The sequence below is a fragment of the Mesoplodon bidens genome (assembly GCF_964165515.1).
Source record: "Mesoplodon bidens genome assembly, chromosome: 18".
Taxonomy (NCBI): domain Eukaryota; kingdom Metazoa; phylum Chordata; class Mammalia; order Artiodactyla; family Ziphiidae; genus Mesoplodon; species Mesoplodon bidens.
This window is the reverse complement of record NC_138175.1, coordinates 18,938,787-18,954,641: the sequence shown is the minus strand read 5'-3', so window position 1 is coordinate 18,954,641 and position 15,855 is coordinate 18,938,787. Positions and strand designations below refer to the sequence as shown.

At 51.6% G+C, this 15,855-nt stretch overlaps 1 long non-coding RNA gene across 2 annotated transcripts in view; it reads left to right on the top strand.

The window, feature by feature from the left end:
* The window catches only part of LOC308606035, a 27,768-nt gene extending 11,913 nt beyond the window's left edge, over nt 1-15,855 (top strand). For both annotated transcript variants that reach the window (XR_014013767.1, XR_014013768.1), the window contains exon 5: nt 15,537-15,855. This is a non-coding gene — a long non-coding RNA (uncharacterized lncRNA). The remainder of the gene's footprint in view (nt 1-15,536) is intronic.

Sequence of the window (15,855 nt, the reverse complement as noted above, 5' to 3'; positions counted from 1 at the left end):
GGATTTGCTGATGTTTGATCGCCTGCAGGATAATTTACCCTGGCTCACTTCAACCCTGAGGCTTGGCCAGCACCCTGAGGGATACACCACTGGATCCTCCTACAATGGAGGAGAGAAGATTCCTCTTTTTACAGAATGCCTGTGACTAAAGGCGCCAAGGCCCTCGAGGAGCTGTCAGAAAGCCCTTGAGCTTTATACTGCAGGGAGCACCAGTCCTCCCGGTGAGGCTGTGGCGTGGCTGGGATGAGGGGCAGCCTCACACCCCTGGCCTGGTTTCTGTGTTTTCTCCCGGAATCCCCGTGACCACAGCTTAGCAAACGCAAGGGTGGGTGTGCAGTGCTGGTAGACGAGGAGGGTCTGGAGGGAAACCTTTAGTAGCAGGACTGCAGGATGAGTCAGGGTCCCTCAGGGAGCAGGAGGGGAGTCACCTGTGTCCCTGGCCCACCTGTCACTGAGGCTCCAGCCCCCAGAGACTGTTTGTGGCCCAGCCCAGTGCAGAATCAGGGGCTATCACGACAGCCTGAAACACTGTTTCTAAGAATAGAACATAGAAAAGAAAGCTTTCTGCCCAAATTGGAAACGAAAAGGCACTGGTACTTGGCGGGGCCACTCCAGTGACTTGGCACACTCTGTGGGAGACCTTGTTCTTGATGACACCAGAAGTGGGGCAGCCTCTGTAACCCTAGTCACATGTGTCCGGACTTGCCAGGCCCTGTGGGCCAGGCTGGGGTAGACCCTGGCTCTTACCCAGACATTTGGTAACTCTTGGAAAATGGGATTTTCCTCTTCTGATAATTTGATTTTTAACTTATTTATGGAATCTGTAGCTTTTGGTGGAGACCTATTTCTGAGGCACTGTGAGTGGGGACAGTTGGGTTTCTTGCCCCAAGGCAGGTGTTTTGATAAAGGTTTGGGGTCACATCCTTGGGACTCATGGCTGCCCTGTAGCTTCTGTCCTACTGGCCAGGACTTCATGGTTTCCAAGACTCTGCTGGCTGCCTGGCCGGCCTTCATGAAAGGAGATGCACAGAATCATTCTGTCTGGGAGGCCTGATGTTCCTCTCCCATCACAAAGAGCCAAGCTACACTCAGAAGAAAATGGTGACTTGGAGTAAAACATGTAGGCTGAAAGCCCTCTTCCTCTTGCAGAAACGTAAGTAAACATGACCTGGGCCCTGGAGAGATGCCAGCTCAGCTGCAGGATGGCACACCTCAGGGACTGCCCTTTCACAGCAAAACCCTCGGTTCACGCCCCCTTCTCACTGGGTACAGTTTGGAGGCTCATGTGGGCACGTGCCCCTCACCCCTGAGAGTGGAAATCCAGAGACATCCCTCTGTCCTCGACCCAAGACTTAACAACAGCTAACACAGGTGGAGCCCATTTTTTATGCTGGACACAGTGTCAAGGGGTTTACCCCACTCTGTACTCAACCCTGATCCCGTCCGAGAAACCCTCAGCGGTCACAGCTTTCGCCCTTGGTCAGCAGCAGGGCTGGGTTTTCGAGCCCCATGGGTCTAATGCTGGAGCCTATGCTCTTAGCCAGCCTGCCATTTTTCCCATGCGGCCTGTCTGATGATTCATTTCTTATTCTACACCCAGAGACAATGAGGCGTAAACCAGAATAAAAGGGGGCTATTATGATACCACTATTTGCCGTTTATCTAAATTAGATAATGAATCACAGAGCTACTTGAAACAATATACATGTCAACCTCCTGAACATTTAGTTATCACTTAGTGCCATTTGATGGTGCCTATGGTATAATTAACACCTTCGTCTAGAAAATATGATATTCCTGTGAAATGGAAAAGTGAAAGAGAAAATAAATTTAACCTGGTCCTTCTCTTCTGTGGGGACAGGCAACAGACCCATGGTGGTGGTCAGCTGGCATGGCTTAGGCTGGTGAATGGACAAGCAATCATTCCCAACTCTCTCCAGGCGGGATTGTGTCCTGGGAAGGGGGCAGCCTGTCGTCGAAGTAGCAGCAGGCCCAGCTGAGTGACGCTGCTGAGCCCCAGATAACTCGGTGCCCATTCATCAGCCTCAGCAGAATCGGGGGCATCTGCCACTGGCATCTCCAGATGTTTGCCTTTATCAGATGTCAGTGCGGTTCACTGTTTTCATTAAGGGCCTTGTTGAAAGCTCTAGCTGGTTGGGGACGCTTATTGTTCATTTTATTTGAGTTCCTTATCATGTTCAAAATGTTCCAGGCACCATTAGGAGACACAAAAGCCTCAGAAAACACAGTTGCAGGGGGCAGAAGCTCACTGTAGCGTGGAGGAGACACACCACCGACATTTACAAACATTTGCTGAACAGAATCAGCTGTTAGGAATGAAAGTCGCTCACAGCAGCACAACAGGGCATGGGGGGCAGGGAGGTGGAGACAGGATTTAATGTTTGCCTGAGGGAATCTTCTAAAATCAGATGGGTGTTCCAGCCTGTTTGTTCATTAATGTGGTCTTCTGATTGCTTCCCAGGGAGAATGGGGTGTGGGGGCCAGACATGAGGCAGAAGCTTGATCAGGAAAAGATTAAAGGGGACACACATCTTGACTTGAGGTGAACATTTGAGGTGCAGGTCCAGGCACGTTATAATTATTGCTTAATCATAAATGTAGCTTGGTGGGATGAGTTGATTCACACACAGGTTGCTAAAGGCATTTAGGGAAAACAGAACGTAGGCAGTGAGAACTGTCTCCATCGATTTGTAGACTTCACGTCTGAGACAGCATCCCGGAAGGGCAGAGCACCCTGCTTATGGGGATCAATTAAAGCCATCTTCCTCAGAAAAGGATAATTCCAATGATCAATAACCTCTTGAGAGAATTCCTGGAGAGTATGCCTTTTTAAAAATTGACTTCATTTATTCTTCGCCTCTTATCAAAAAAGGATTTGGGGGGCTTATAGCAAAAGATATGACAGTGAGGTTATTAAAATAGAAATGGGAAATTAAAACCCAGTCAGAAAAGAGAATACAAAATTTCTAACCACAACGACTAACCTTTCTTCTGTGATCAAGGTCTAAATTTAGCCTCGAGCTTCCTGGAATCCAAGGTGAAAAGGGAAAACAATTAGTTTTGTAGTTTCAGTTACATTTAGGACAAAGCGTGTCAATTCATGAGTATTTAATTATTTGTGAATTTATAACAGCAAGAGAGGCAGAGGAAACTCCTAGGAAAATGGAGGAGAGATTTTTTAAATATTTAGAAAAGAAAAGATGGATATCGAAATTTTTTGGGGAGAGCCAAAGCGTAGGCAACAGTGGCAGACACGTTCACTGAGATCTGGGTGGGTGAACCTGGGTTGGCTTTGTTGCGATCAGTTTATTGATGAATAAATCACAATTTGTGATTTGTTGAGCCAGCCAAGGCCATGACCAGGACCCAGGCATTTGGCGTGTCTGGCCCGTCCTTGGGAAGAGGCCGTGTCCTATTTCTCTGTACCAGGGCCTGGTACATTTTGCATGTAAAGAACTCAACCATGGCTCTGTCTCCCCTGGGTTGAGAACCCCAGGAGGGCAAGGACACAGTCCCAGCACCCCAGGGTGTCTGCTGGCTCCTAGTAGCCATTCAGTTGGAGTTGTATGCTAATAGCTCACAAACTAAAGATAGGAGAAGCACCATAAAATGCCAAGCACTATTAGTGGAAGCAACTTAGTGGGAGCATTTTCATAACTCTCAACCGGCAATGATCAAATCTGCCGGTTTTCACTGTGGAGAACTCCTGGATGGACCTGCCCAGGGGCAGGTGGGCAGTTATGATGTGTTGGATGAGTGGGTACAGTTGTGATGTTGGACTTCTTTTTATTTATTTATTTATTTATATTTTATTTATTTCTTTATTTCTTTAAATTTTATTTATTTATTTATTTATTTTTGGCTGCATTGGGTCTTCATTGCTGCGCATGGGCTTTCTCTAGTTGCGGCGAGTGGGGGCTACTCTTTGTTGCGGTGCACGGGCTTCTCATTGCGGTGGCTTCCTTTGTTGCGGAGCACGGGCTCTAGAGCGCAGGCTCAGTAGTTGTGGCTCGCGGGCTCTAGAGTGCAGGCTCAGTAGTTGTGGCACACGGGCTTAGTTGCTCCACATCATGTGGGATCTTCCCGGATCAGGGCTAGAACCCCTGTCCCCTGCACTGGCGGGTGGATTCTTAACCACCGCGCCACCGGGGAAGTCCTGGACTTCTTTTTAGAAGGCTCTGTCTTGGCCCTTCTGATGGCGCACTCACTGCGGGGCTCTGCGGGCTCTGTCGGGTCTCATAGGGCCCTGCTAGTGGGTAGGTGGGGGAGGGACCCTCAGTGACAATGCTGACCTGTCTCTAGCTGTCCTCCCAGCAGGCTTTAGGGTGGGATTCAAGCAGGCACTGCATTTTACCAGCTGGTTTGCAGCTGCCTTTTATCCTCACTTAGTGCAGATTCCTGTGCTTCTCTACAGAGCCTTTGTATTTCACGCTTTTCTTTGAAATGTCCCTAGAGGGCTCATTTTGGCCCTGCAGAGAATGCCTTTCTTGAGACATGGAGCCCTGGGCTCAGGGGGGCAGGGTCTCGTGGAGGCTGCTGAGGCCGGGGAGGCTGGGGGGCCAGGCGGGGACAGTGCAGTGAGGGCAGAGCGCTGTGGCCTGGACATCAAGTCCCCAGGAGGGGGGATGCATTGCACACAAGACATCACGTGTGGTGGAGGCAGGCTGTGTGGGTCCCTCATGTCCTCCCGCACTGGGTCTGTGTTGAGGGCAGTTGTGTCTGAAATGAGGACCTGGGAAGCAGCAGGAGTGCTGGTCTGGGCACGACGGCACGGGGGCTCTGCGTTAATCAGGTTCCCTCTCTGAGCCTCAGTTTTCCACATCTCTGAAGTGAGGGTTGGAATAATAGCTCAGTAACACCAGATCAGGGTGTCCTGAGGTTAAAGGCAACTCGAAGTCCCGTCGCAGTGCCTGGCTTGGAGCACGCGCTCCTGCGGCTGATTCCTGGGCTGATTATCCTGCCCTGGAGGCTGAAGGAGCTCCGTCCCCCAAGCCCTCACTCCCTCCACGCAAGTTTTACACCCTCAGGGGAGGACGCTGAGCTTATCGCCCACTCGGGCAAGGCTCACAGCCTGTCTGACCCCGCGTGAGAAGTGGGGATCTCTGTCCCGCCTGTCCCCCGAGGGCTGCGAATTAAGTGCTGTCCCCAGAAGGTCCGCAGCCCAGAGCCGGGCACACAAATGCCCCACGAGGGCCGGTGTTAGTATTAGACACTGTGCCTGCTCCGTGGGTGTTAGGAAGCACGGGGCTCTGGGGCGGGGGGGTGGCAGATGCCCCTGGGGGGAGGGAGAAGGGGAGGGCTGAGGGGCGGTCCTTGCTGTCCATACACTCGGACGGCCCCACCCACCTGAACATTGTTGGTGTTGTCGCCCCAGATGCTGCTCTGAGGTTCAGGCACAGATGACGCATGAATTCCCCTCCGCAGCGGGTCTCACCACTGCCACCCCAGCCTCAGGGGCAGGACTGTCTTATATTTTTATATGCTAAATCTGGCATCCCTAAGCAAAGGGGTTAAGAATAAACAGTGGGCGCTTCCCTGGTGGCGCAGTGGTTGGAAGTCCGCCTGCCGGTGCAGGGGACGCGGGTTCGTGCCCTGGTCCGGGAAGATCCCACATGCCGCGGAGCAGCTGGGCCCGTGAGCCATGGCCGCTGAGCCTGCGCATCCAGAGCCTGTGCCCCGCAACGGGAGAGGCCACAACAGTGAGAGGCCCACGTACCGCCAAAAAAAAAAAAAAAAAAAAAGAGTAAACAGTGGGTGGGCTGAAGGATTTAAATCAGCCTGACACTGATCACTCAAGACTCAAAACAGCTGTGCACGCACGAGCCTTCCCAACTACGAATCCTCACTTTGCTGCAGGGTTTGACTGAGAATCATTTTATCTGTTTCTCCATCACCATGGATGGAAACGCTGGAATAGATCCTAATTTTTTTGTTTGTTAATTCCAAAGTTTCCCAGACATGGAAAAGGACTTATAAGTCAGATGAAGGGCCCAAAAAGTACTTTAGGTAAAATAAACAGTAACAGGGATACCAGCAGCATTGGTGGGCCCTGAGCCTATAGTGGATGGAGAGAATTTAGGCAGAGCAGACTCTTAATGGCAGGACCACGGCATCTGAAATATCAGGTCAGGAATCGCTCAGACTCTGCAGCAGATGCTGGTGAGTTCTGCCCAGGTAGGGAGCCCGCTGGCCATCGTTGGCTGCCACTGCAGGACGGTGAGGGCTGCTGTCAGCATTAAGGTGTGAAGAGAGAGACCAGAACGAGAAGCCAGCAGGAGGAGACCATGTGGCTGAACTGGTTTAAGGTCTGAGTGCCCCCGTGGGCATGGTTGGGGGGGGGCAGCGTCCAGGCAGCGCTGGCCTGTGTGCCGCCCCTGGGTCAACCCAGTCCCCCTGCTCCCCTAGGCCTGTCCTCCTGCCAGGACCACCTCAATGCAGCGATCAGAACCGGCAAAGTCCTTGGGTACTTGTTACTGGGGCACCGCTGTGGGGTTGGAGTGAGGAGCTCCAGTTACGGGGGTCACACTGCCTGGCCAGATAGGGGCCTAGAGCTGGGGTCTGAGGGCAAGGGCAGTTCCCTGACACCTTCCACCATCCTCTGCCAAAGGGACCACTACAGTTCAAGATGGCGGCCTGGGCTTGTGGGGCCCGGAGGAGCCCCTGTCCTGACTCCCTGCTTAGTCACTCCTGCCTCCCCTGCAGTCATGGATGGAAGGGTGGGGAGTGAGGGGTTAGAGGGGAAGGGACGGGGGATGGACTGAGGCTGAGCTGATGGCCAGCTGGGCTGCCCACAAGAATCAAGGCAGGGCAGGTGGAAGTGATGATAGGTAAAGATCAAAGAAGATGAGGCCTGAGCACAGCAGTGGAGGAAGGTGCAGCCAACATGCAGAGCATCCTTATAAAACCAGTTGGGTCACTAAAGCAAGCCCCAAACTTTATCTCGGTTTTTGATTCTGTAAAATGGAGCTCCCTCCCTGCTTTGTTCTGGTGGCACCCAGGGGAAGTGGCTGTGATACCCTGGACACCCCAGGGCAGTGGGATGGCCATCAAGAAGTGCTGAGGGTGGGAGTTGGGGGGTAGAAGTGGAAATGATAGACAAAGGAATTCAGGAGTCTGATCATCATGTTTGGAGACAGGGTGGCTGGGAGGCCAGTGTGCCTTGAGCAGAAATGAGGGCATGGGGGAAGTGTGTTTTGTAATGTGTTGAGTTTGAGAAGGCGGCTAGCAGCTGCACATGTGGGCCTGGACCAGGGGAGCCAGAGGCGGGAGGCTGGTGAGGGTCAGTTTCATCAGGAAGTTTATGAGCAGCCAAGGGGCATTTGCTGAGCAGAGAAACAAGCCAAAGATAGTGCTGTGGGGAGAGTGGGCATCTAGAAGCAGCAAGGTGACAGGATGGAGGAGAGGAGGCGGGAGGACGCTGGGAAAGTACACTGCGTGGAGTCTAGGGCAGCAGAGGCAGTGTCGGATGAGACTGAGGCACCTTCCTGGAAGAGGAATAGGGAAGGGAGGGCATGAAGTGCAGATTACGAGGAATGAGTGGATGTTGAGGACATGGAAGAAAATTTTACTGACTGTCAAGGTCCCCCCAACCAGCAACCTGTTAGGAACCATGAGTCCCCACTGGCCTAATGCCCAGTGCCAAGATACACTGCCATTCCTGGCTGCCAGACACAGCCCTTGGGAGTGGGCAGGGAGGAAGCTCATGGTCAGGATGACAGCCCCCAAGTCCTACAAGTGACCAAACCGCCTAACACCAAACATATATAAAAGGTCAAGATCAGGACATTCAACAGATTTCCAGCCATGTCTACCTCCCAAAACATAGCTGTGAATCCAGAAGTAAACAGAAAGCAGTAGAAATGGCTGCCACCGCCCCTCCAATACTATTGGGCTTTGCTTTGTAAGGAGAGACCCTGAAGCCCTCACTCAGAGCCGACTTGCTTTTATTTATTTATTTTTTTATTATTATTTTTTTTTAGCGGGCTTCTCACTGTTGTGGCCTCTCCCGTTGCGGAGCACAGGCTCCGGACGCGCAGGCTCAGCGGCCATGGCTCACGGGCCCAGCCGCTCCACGGCACGTGGGATCTTCCCGGACCGGGGCACGAACCCGTGTCCCCTGCATCGGCAGGCGGACTCTCAACCACTGCGCCACCAGGGAAGCCCTGACTTGCTTTTATTTAACACACAGTTCTGATCAACATTGTAACCTGGTTTCAATTTTTAAAGAAATCAAAATCAAGAGAAAAAAAAAGCACAAGGTAAATGGCTGTGCAAATCTCAAACGTGTGAGATCACTGCAGGGAGGGCTTGGCCTGGACAGGCTCTCGGTTCCCACTGAAGACTGATATTCTGTGATTCCCACATTTTTGTAAAGAGGATCCCTGAGTTATGAAGACATTGTGGAATAATATTCCATCTCCATTGCTTAAGAAGGTAGGGCAGTGTATGGTACATGTTAGGAAGTAGTGTTTTTAAAAGTTTAGGCTCTTGAGCAGGGAATGGAACCCGATTTACTGAGCACTTACTATGTATTCACCAACTTAAATACGTTTACCTCCTAACAATCCTGCAAGTAACTATTATCTTTACCTTTTTTTTTTTTTTTTTTTTTTTTTTGCGGTACGCGGGCCTCTCACTGTTGTGGCCTCTCCCGTTGCAGAGCACAGGCTCCGGACGCGCACGCCCAGCAGCCACGGCTCATGGGCCTAGCCGCTCCGTAGCATGTGGGATCTTCCCAGACCAGGGCACGAACCCGTGTCCCCTGCATCGGCAGGCGGACTCTCAACCACTGCGCCACCAGGGAAGCCCATATCTTTACCATTTTATGGAAAAGAAAACAGACTTAGAAAGCTGAAGTGATTTGTCCCAGCCACACTGCGAATGCTTTTTCCACGTCACCCTCTGCTTCCCTGCAGGGTCCTGGCAGTGTCCAGTGTGGAAAGCCTGCTCTCTGACAACAGGTGGACCTACTGGCCTGGAGCCCGGTGATGCCCTTGAGGGTAGTGCTGATGCTGGCACTGCCCCATCAGTTCACTGTGGAGCCCTATGTTCCTGCCTCACCCTCCACAGCTTTGGCCACTCTGAGGTGTGGCAGCGGGGGAACCAGCCCTGCTCCTGCCTCTGAATCCAGGACGAAGCTCCCCTCTCCTTCTGGGTAGACCATGAGCAGTAAAGTCCTTGCAGCTGGAAGGCAAACAAATAGGTACGAGAGCCCCATCATGAGGGGTAGTTTTGTGAACGGCGTCCTCCAGGGAAAATCACTCCTGAAGGACTTTAATGCTGACCGGCTCTGTTTTCCATTCCCTAATCATTCAGAAAAATACATCCATTTCAGTTTATTCAAAACAGTGGAAAATCATTGAGGTTTTTCCTGTTTAAAGGTCAAACTGTAAAAAGATAAGTGGACTCAGAGAAATCCAGGCTAGTCATGAAAACGTGGCAGTGTATTAAAATCCAAAAAAGATTTAATCCTCCTTTGGAAACAGCTCATAATAATCCCCTCTCTACTCTCCCCTATGTGTGTTAAATTTCTGTTTTTAAGTTCAAGGACACGAAGCAAGTGACTTTGAATGGGTGGAGCATGGGCTGTGCAGACTGGGGTCCTGGTTCAGAATCCCTGACCAGCTGCTCCACACCAAGTGTGAAGCCTGGAGCAAGTACCCTCACCCCCTGAACCTCAGTTCCCTCGCCTGTAAAATGGGGAGGATCTCTGGTCTCAGTGCTCTCCTACTGGCCTGGGGTGCTGCCTGGCAAGGTGTAGGCCTGTGGGCCTTTGAGAACCTTCCCACCAGCCCATCCATGCCTTCCACCTGAGAGGCGGACAGGTGTGGCCTGGCTTGGTCTGCTGGCGATACAGAGGGCGCTGCCGGACTACGGCCCAGCCCAGAGACAGATCCCCTGCTCCAGCCTCCTTCCCTGCCTCTGGCCCCAGGACATTCCCAGACTCTGCTAGGGCTCTGCCGCATGGACTTGCGTGACCTGTGAAGGCCTTGCAGCTGCAAGATAAACAAGTATCTGCGAGATTCCCGTCACGAGGACATTTTAAAGGGCACTAAGTAATTTAACTGCTTTTGTGAAGCTGAGCAAGTGATGGGGGAATGAGAGAGTATTTTGAAAACACAGCCTGGACAGGAAAATCCTGGCTTTCCTCTTTGTTAAAAACTTGGAGAAAATCTTTAAGGGCATCTTTGGGAAGATAAGGAACAGCTGTGTCCCCTCTTTATCAAATTAAGGCTCCCTCTCTGCTCAGTTTTGTGCAGCTCTGCCTGTGGAGTAGGCTCAGCCTGGTCTCCCACACCAGCAGCCTGACTCATGGGGTCCGGGAGATGCAGTCAGGTTTCCTGGTGGCAGTCCCGCTAAGACGTGGGAGGCTCCCACAAACGGGAGCTGGCTTTTGTTTCTTGATTTGTGTCCAAGTAGGAACAGAAGAAATGGCATGGGTAAGAATCTGTAGGGGAAAGTGCCGGCTCTCGGCTCCAGCCAACAGGGGCGTGGCAGGAGATGAGGCTGGCAGCAGCCAGATCCCGCAGACATCGGGTGGAGAGAGTGACGTGTCTCATTTGTGTCCTACAAAGGTCACACGGGCTGCGCTGCGGGAGGGGAAGGGCTCAGAGGCAGCAGGGCCCGGTTGCCTTGGTCACCTAGGGACATGGTGGCGGGGAAGCACAGATGATGAATCTGGAGAGCTGGTGGGCTGGTGTGACATGGAGGGCAAGGGACAGGTGGGCCTGGGAGGAGGCCTGGGCACTTGGGGGGATGTGAGGGCTCAGTTTGAGATGTGAGGGCTCAGTATGAGATGGGAGGGATGGTATGCAATGTGGGTGTCGGTGGTGAGTCAGAGTTGAGCAGGTAGAAACTGAGGTGCCTGAGGGACATCCAGGTGGACTGAGGTGCTGTAGGACATAAAAGTGTGCAGTTAGAGAGAAGGTCAAGCCAGAGGTAGAAAAGTGTATGAGGCCAGCACACGGGTGGCCGGTAACTGAAGCCAAAGAGCGGACGAGATCCCACAGGGAGAGAGTATAGGGTGAGGCCCAAAGAGGGCCAGGACAAGCTCCAGGAATGACGGGCATTCGAGCTTAAGGAAACAGATTCCATGGAGAAGCCTAAGGAGTGGACAGAGGGGTGACAGGGAGAATGTGGAGTCAGGGGGACCCGGAGACAAGCGTCTACAGGGGTCAGGGCCATGGGGAGCGTTGCTTGAGAGACTGGACTCCTGGCTGGGTTAACCTGTGGGTAACTGAGAGGCATTTAGCCCAACCAGCAATGCCGAGGTTCATGCTGTGGTTTCAGCCAGCTCTGCAGATGGTCTGTTTTCCTGGATAGAAGGTTCAAAGTGGGCTCCTTGGGAGTTTCCAGGAGATCTGTCTGTGGAAACTTTATCCCACATCTTAAATTTCCTCCCTGGCAGGATCTTTTTAATTTAGATAAAAGTGAAACCAGGGCTACTGTGTTTATGTTATTTTAATCTTGACTTTAAAAATACTTACAGAAAACACTTATTTTAAACGTTAACATGAGGTTCTATTTTACTATCCTTTATGCTCTTCAAATGAAGTGCCTAATTTTAAAAGATCTACAAATTACATACGTAATTTGTGGGCTCTTGGAGAGAGTCCACCTCTTCAGCTTTTTTTTCAGGTCACAAGAGACCTGTCTGAGACCATTAGGTATTTAATGTGACATGCTCTGCTTTGCAAAGTAAAAGAGAAAGGGCTGTTCTTGGCTCGGATACAGCAGCTTTGCCCCCAGATGTGTCCAACAGCCTGATTTAGTATTAAAGTTCGGAAATGATTGGTTATCCATTAGGGTGGCTATTTAAAGAGTTCATTGAATCGGCTACAAACCAACAACATCTGCGCTGAAGGGCAGCTAGGTGAGGCCAGGCAGAAAGAGCCAAATGGAATCTGAATGGAGCTGTGGATTCTGCCTTCCGTGAGGCTCTGAGCGCAGAGGCCTCCAGTAGGGAAAGGTACAGGTTGCTGTCACCTCTGTGTCTGGTGATCAGGCAGGTGCCAGATGCTGCCTGCTGGGCCCCGGTCAGAGAGGACTCCTCGCTGTGAATGAAAACTGTCACGGGGCATGGCTCAGAGCTGGACCCTTTCCTCTTGCTGTGTCTCACTCCTCCCCTCCCGCATCTCTCCCTTGTCCCCTGCGAGCCCCTTCCCATCTCCCCCCTCCCTGGGGCCTCAGACCCTGAGCTGTCCCAGGCCTACACTCCTGCCCCACTGTTCCCTCCCCAAGTCATTGCAGCCGCCCCAGCAGGGCTTGGTCCCAATTCCTCCTGCAGCACATCACCAACAAACTGCAAGTCTAAGGCCATTGTCGCCTTCCCCTAACCCTGGCAGTTTCCTCTTATAGGCGTCACCCAACTCGTCCCCTCAGTCTGCCTCCTCCTTGTATGCCTAGCAAACAGTTTACCTTGGCAAGTTCACCAGGAAGCAGTAATACTGCTAAAGCCCGGCGCTTGGCGGATCTTTTGTTTCTGAAGTTGTGTGTGTGTGTAGGTAGGTGTGCCTTCAGTGGGTGTTTAGCAGTTTCCAGGCTAAAGGTATTACTCCCCACGCTAACCAGAGCAGCCCTTAGGGCTTCAGCACTTGGTGTGTCAGAGCACAGGCAATGCTGTATTCCAGGGGCATCTTGGGTTGTCCAAGGGCCTGCTTTATCAAAGTCCAGGCGGGAGGCCTGTGTCCTTAGAGGATGTGTCAGTCCCCCTAAGAGCTCATGGCTGGAGAGCTCCCTACAGATTTCTGGGGCACTCAGTCACAAATGCTGTACCCGGACTTCCCTGGCGGTCCAGTAGTTAAGACTCCACGTTCCCACTGCAGGGGGCATGGGGTTCGATCCCTGGTTGGGGTAAGATCCCACATGCTGCACAGCACGGACAAAAAGAAGAAGAAAAAACCCAAACAAATGCCATACCCAAGGGCTCTTTGTAGTGGCTGCTGTGGTGTCTGCCTAGACCTTGTCTTCAGGGCTGGCACATCTATCCTCTAGATGCTGGGACTATCTTGCAGCTGCATCCCTTCCTGGAATTGCCCTCGGCAGAGGTGAACTGCCTCACTCAAGGTTAAGCCCTTTCCCAGAGGTTGGCCTGGGGAGGAAGCACCAAGGCCAGGCCCCTTGGCCTCCATTTGGGACAACTCTGAGGGGCCATCTCAGCTCCTGAGTTCCCTTCAGAACTGCTAAGGCCTCAGGTGCAACCATAGTCTGGCTCAGTTTCTCCCTCTTCCCAATCCTGCCTTCGTCACTTCCTTGCACTCACCGTCAAGTCTGCACACAACTCGGGGAAACCAAGCTAAGACAGCTGCCATGGCTGAGCTCAGAGAGAGGCAGGGCTCACCCAGCACCCCCCCAACCCCCTCAAACTCTCAATCCAGAGCTATCCTGCCTGGCCATGCTGTGCCGGGGCTGCTGAGATGTCTCAATTGTTCTACTGTTACACTCAAGCCTTCCTAAGGGTTACTTGGGAGATATTTGTTTTTGGACTAGAACTTAGGAAAAATTGTGCTTCTTCGGGACCTTGGTCTGTGTTTGATTTGTGTTTATGCTACCTACACCAACAATTGGGGAAGAGCTCAGGCTTTCTTTGCTTTGGCTGCTAGGTAGCTTGGAGCTCAGTCCGTGTTGCAAGACACCCTTGGTGCCTTCTGAGTTCCCTTAACACACCTTCCTCACTACTGTTAATTTGTATTGCTTTGCTGTATCACACAGCTCCCTCTGAGCTGCCTCAGAGTCTGTTTGGAACGAGATGAGGTATTAATGAGAAACACATACATACAGTGTTAGGGCTGTGTTGTCAGACAGACCTGGCTGCTGGTTACCAGCTGGGACATTTGCCAAGTGACAACTTCTCTGAACTATAGTTTCTTCAGCCAGGGAGTGGGCCTGATTCCTGCATCACAAGATTATTTTGAAGATACATACAGTAAACACATGGCTGATACACATAAAGTGCTCAATAAATGGAAGACGTTAATAATAATTTTTAAATGAAATTGTGTTGCTCTCATGAACCTGCCCTATCAGGTGGTCTGATCTCCCTCCTTCCTCCCTGTCACATGCTGCCTATTAGCCAAGAGGCATTTCGAGGCCCTTGGGTTTCACTTTCTCGTGGGAGAAGGACGGCCACCCAGGCATCCACGGCTCCCAGCAGACTGTGTGGACCAGCAGCAGGGGCAGTGAAGGTGTTCACGGATTGTTAATCTAGGCAGGTGGACACACAATTAAAACACTCATGATATAAATGAGCACATACTTGGCTGGAAAAAAACTGAAAGTAAAACTCTTAATGTAAACTGAGCCTTCAGAAAATGAAAAAAAGGTTGTAGATGAGAGATATGTGATGAGTAATTTAACCAAGATGATGTAAATCTAGGCCTTTGAATACTTTAAATATAACTATCTGATATAAAAAGAAGTGCACTAAATTTTTTAAAGCTGAGATCTTTCCTCGGGTGAGAGACTCACTTTCTGCAGGGACATGTTCCCCAAAAGGCAAGTGGAAAAGGCAAAGAATAAATCCATGTCGGCATCATATCCCCCTCAAGCCAGCTAAGGAGGATCCCACGCATTTTGTAGTCTGTCCTAGCATCCCATATGTCACACGTCACCTTGCAAACCAGTTTGGAACCCGTATTAGAACAGAAAAGCCCATTTCAAGGGGGTGGTGGCTTAGGAAAATCTATCTTTTATTTGTTCCTAAAGTCAACAGGTACCTGGCTCTGTCCCCTTGTAAATGCCACACGGGCCTGAACCTTGGCCTGGAGCTCATCCAAAAATGGGTGTGAAACTGGAGTTGCTGGTTTTTCTTGGAGATGAGGGGTCTGGAGCAGGAACCATCTGTAGGCAGATCTAGAACAGGCCTCCTGGGTGCATCTCTTTGGGAAGACACGGGGATAGCATGAGGACAGGATGCTGAGGAGGGGGCTCAAGGGCAGGATGGAGAGGGGGTAAGCACAGAGGAGGCACTGGTTGGTCTATCTGTAGGAGTGGGCCTCAGGAAGGGGGAGAGGAGCGAAGAAGTGGGGGGAGGCTAGGGCCCAGCAAGTACCTGGCTGGGCATTTACTCCTGGAGGGGCAAGGGGTACTAGGCCACACCTCTGAGGCTGGCTTGGGAGGGGCCAGGTGAGTCTGGGAGGAAGCTTCACAGACCTGCTATGGCCACCAGTGAGACAGGGAGAGGCTCGGGGTTGACAGCCCTGAGCCAGGGTCCCCCTGCTGGGCCAGCTGAAGTTCTGGGACATGGGCTGAGCACATGAACTGGCCTCAGGACTTCAAGTCAGGCCTCAGAAGCCTTCATTTCTGGGATCAACCAATGCAAGAGGGACAGTCGATGCCTGGGGGACCAGGGACCTCCTACTCTATCACCCACAGGCAGCCCCTTGTCTATCCCCTGTGGGGACAATGTGCATAGCCTGAGGAAGAAGGCGGGGCAGGTTTGCATTTTCAGTCTCTTTCAGCATCTATTGACTTTTCTCCTTAAAAACTGTTATCTACACATTTCCTTGTACCTCCAGAATTTTGATGAGTTGAGAAAATCCACGTACTTCACCTCCATCTCAATAACAACAAGTTTCTTCCCTTCCTATGGAAGATAGAGGGTCAGAGACGACCAGGGACCCTTCCCTCATGCTCCACATCGCAGATGCCTCAGGGTCCAGTTTCCAAGCACTGGCTCCTGCATTTACCCCATGGGATGGATGAAGTACACAGCCTTATTCCTAAAGTAAGTATAATGACAATAATGATAAAGGCAGCATCAGAGAGTGGGGGAGAGAACAGATTTTGGAGCCAGACTGCCTGGGCCCAAATCCCGGCTCCACCTCTCACTGACTA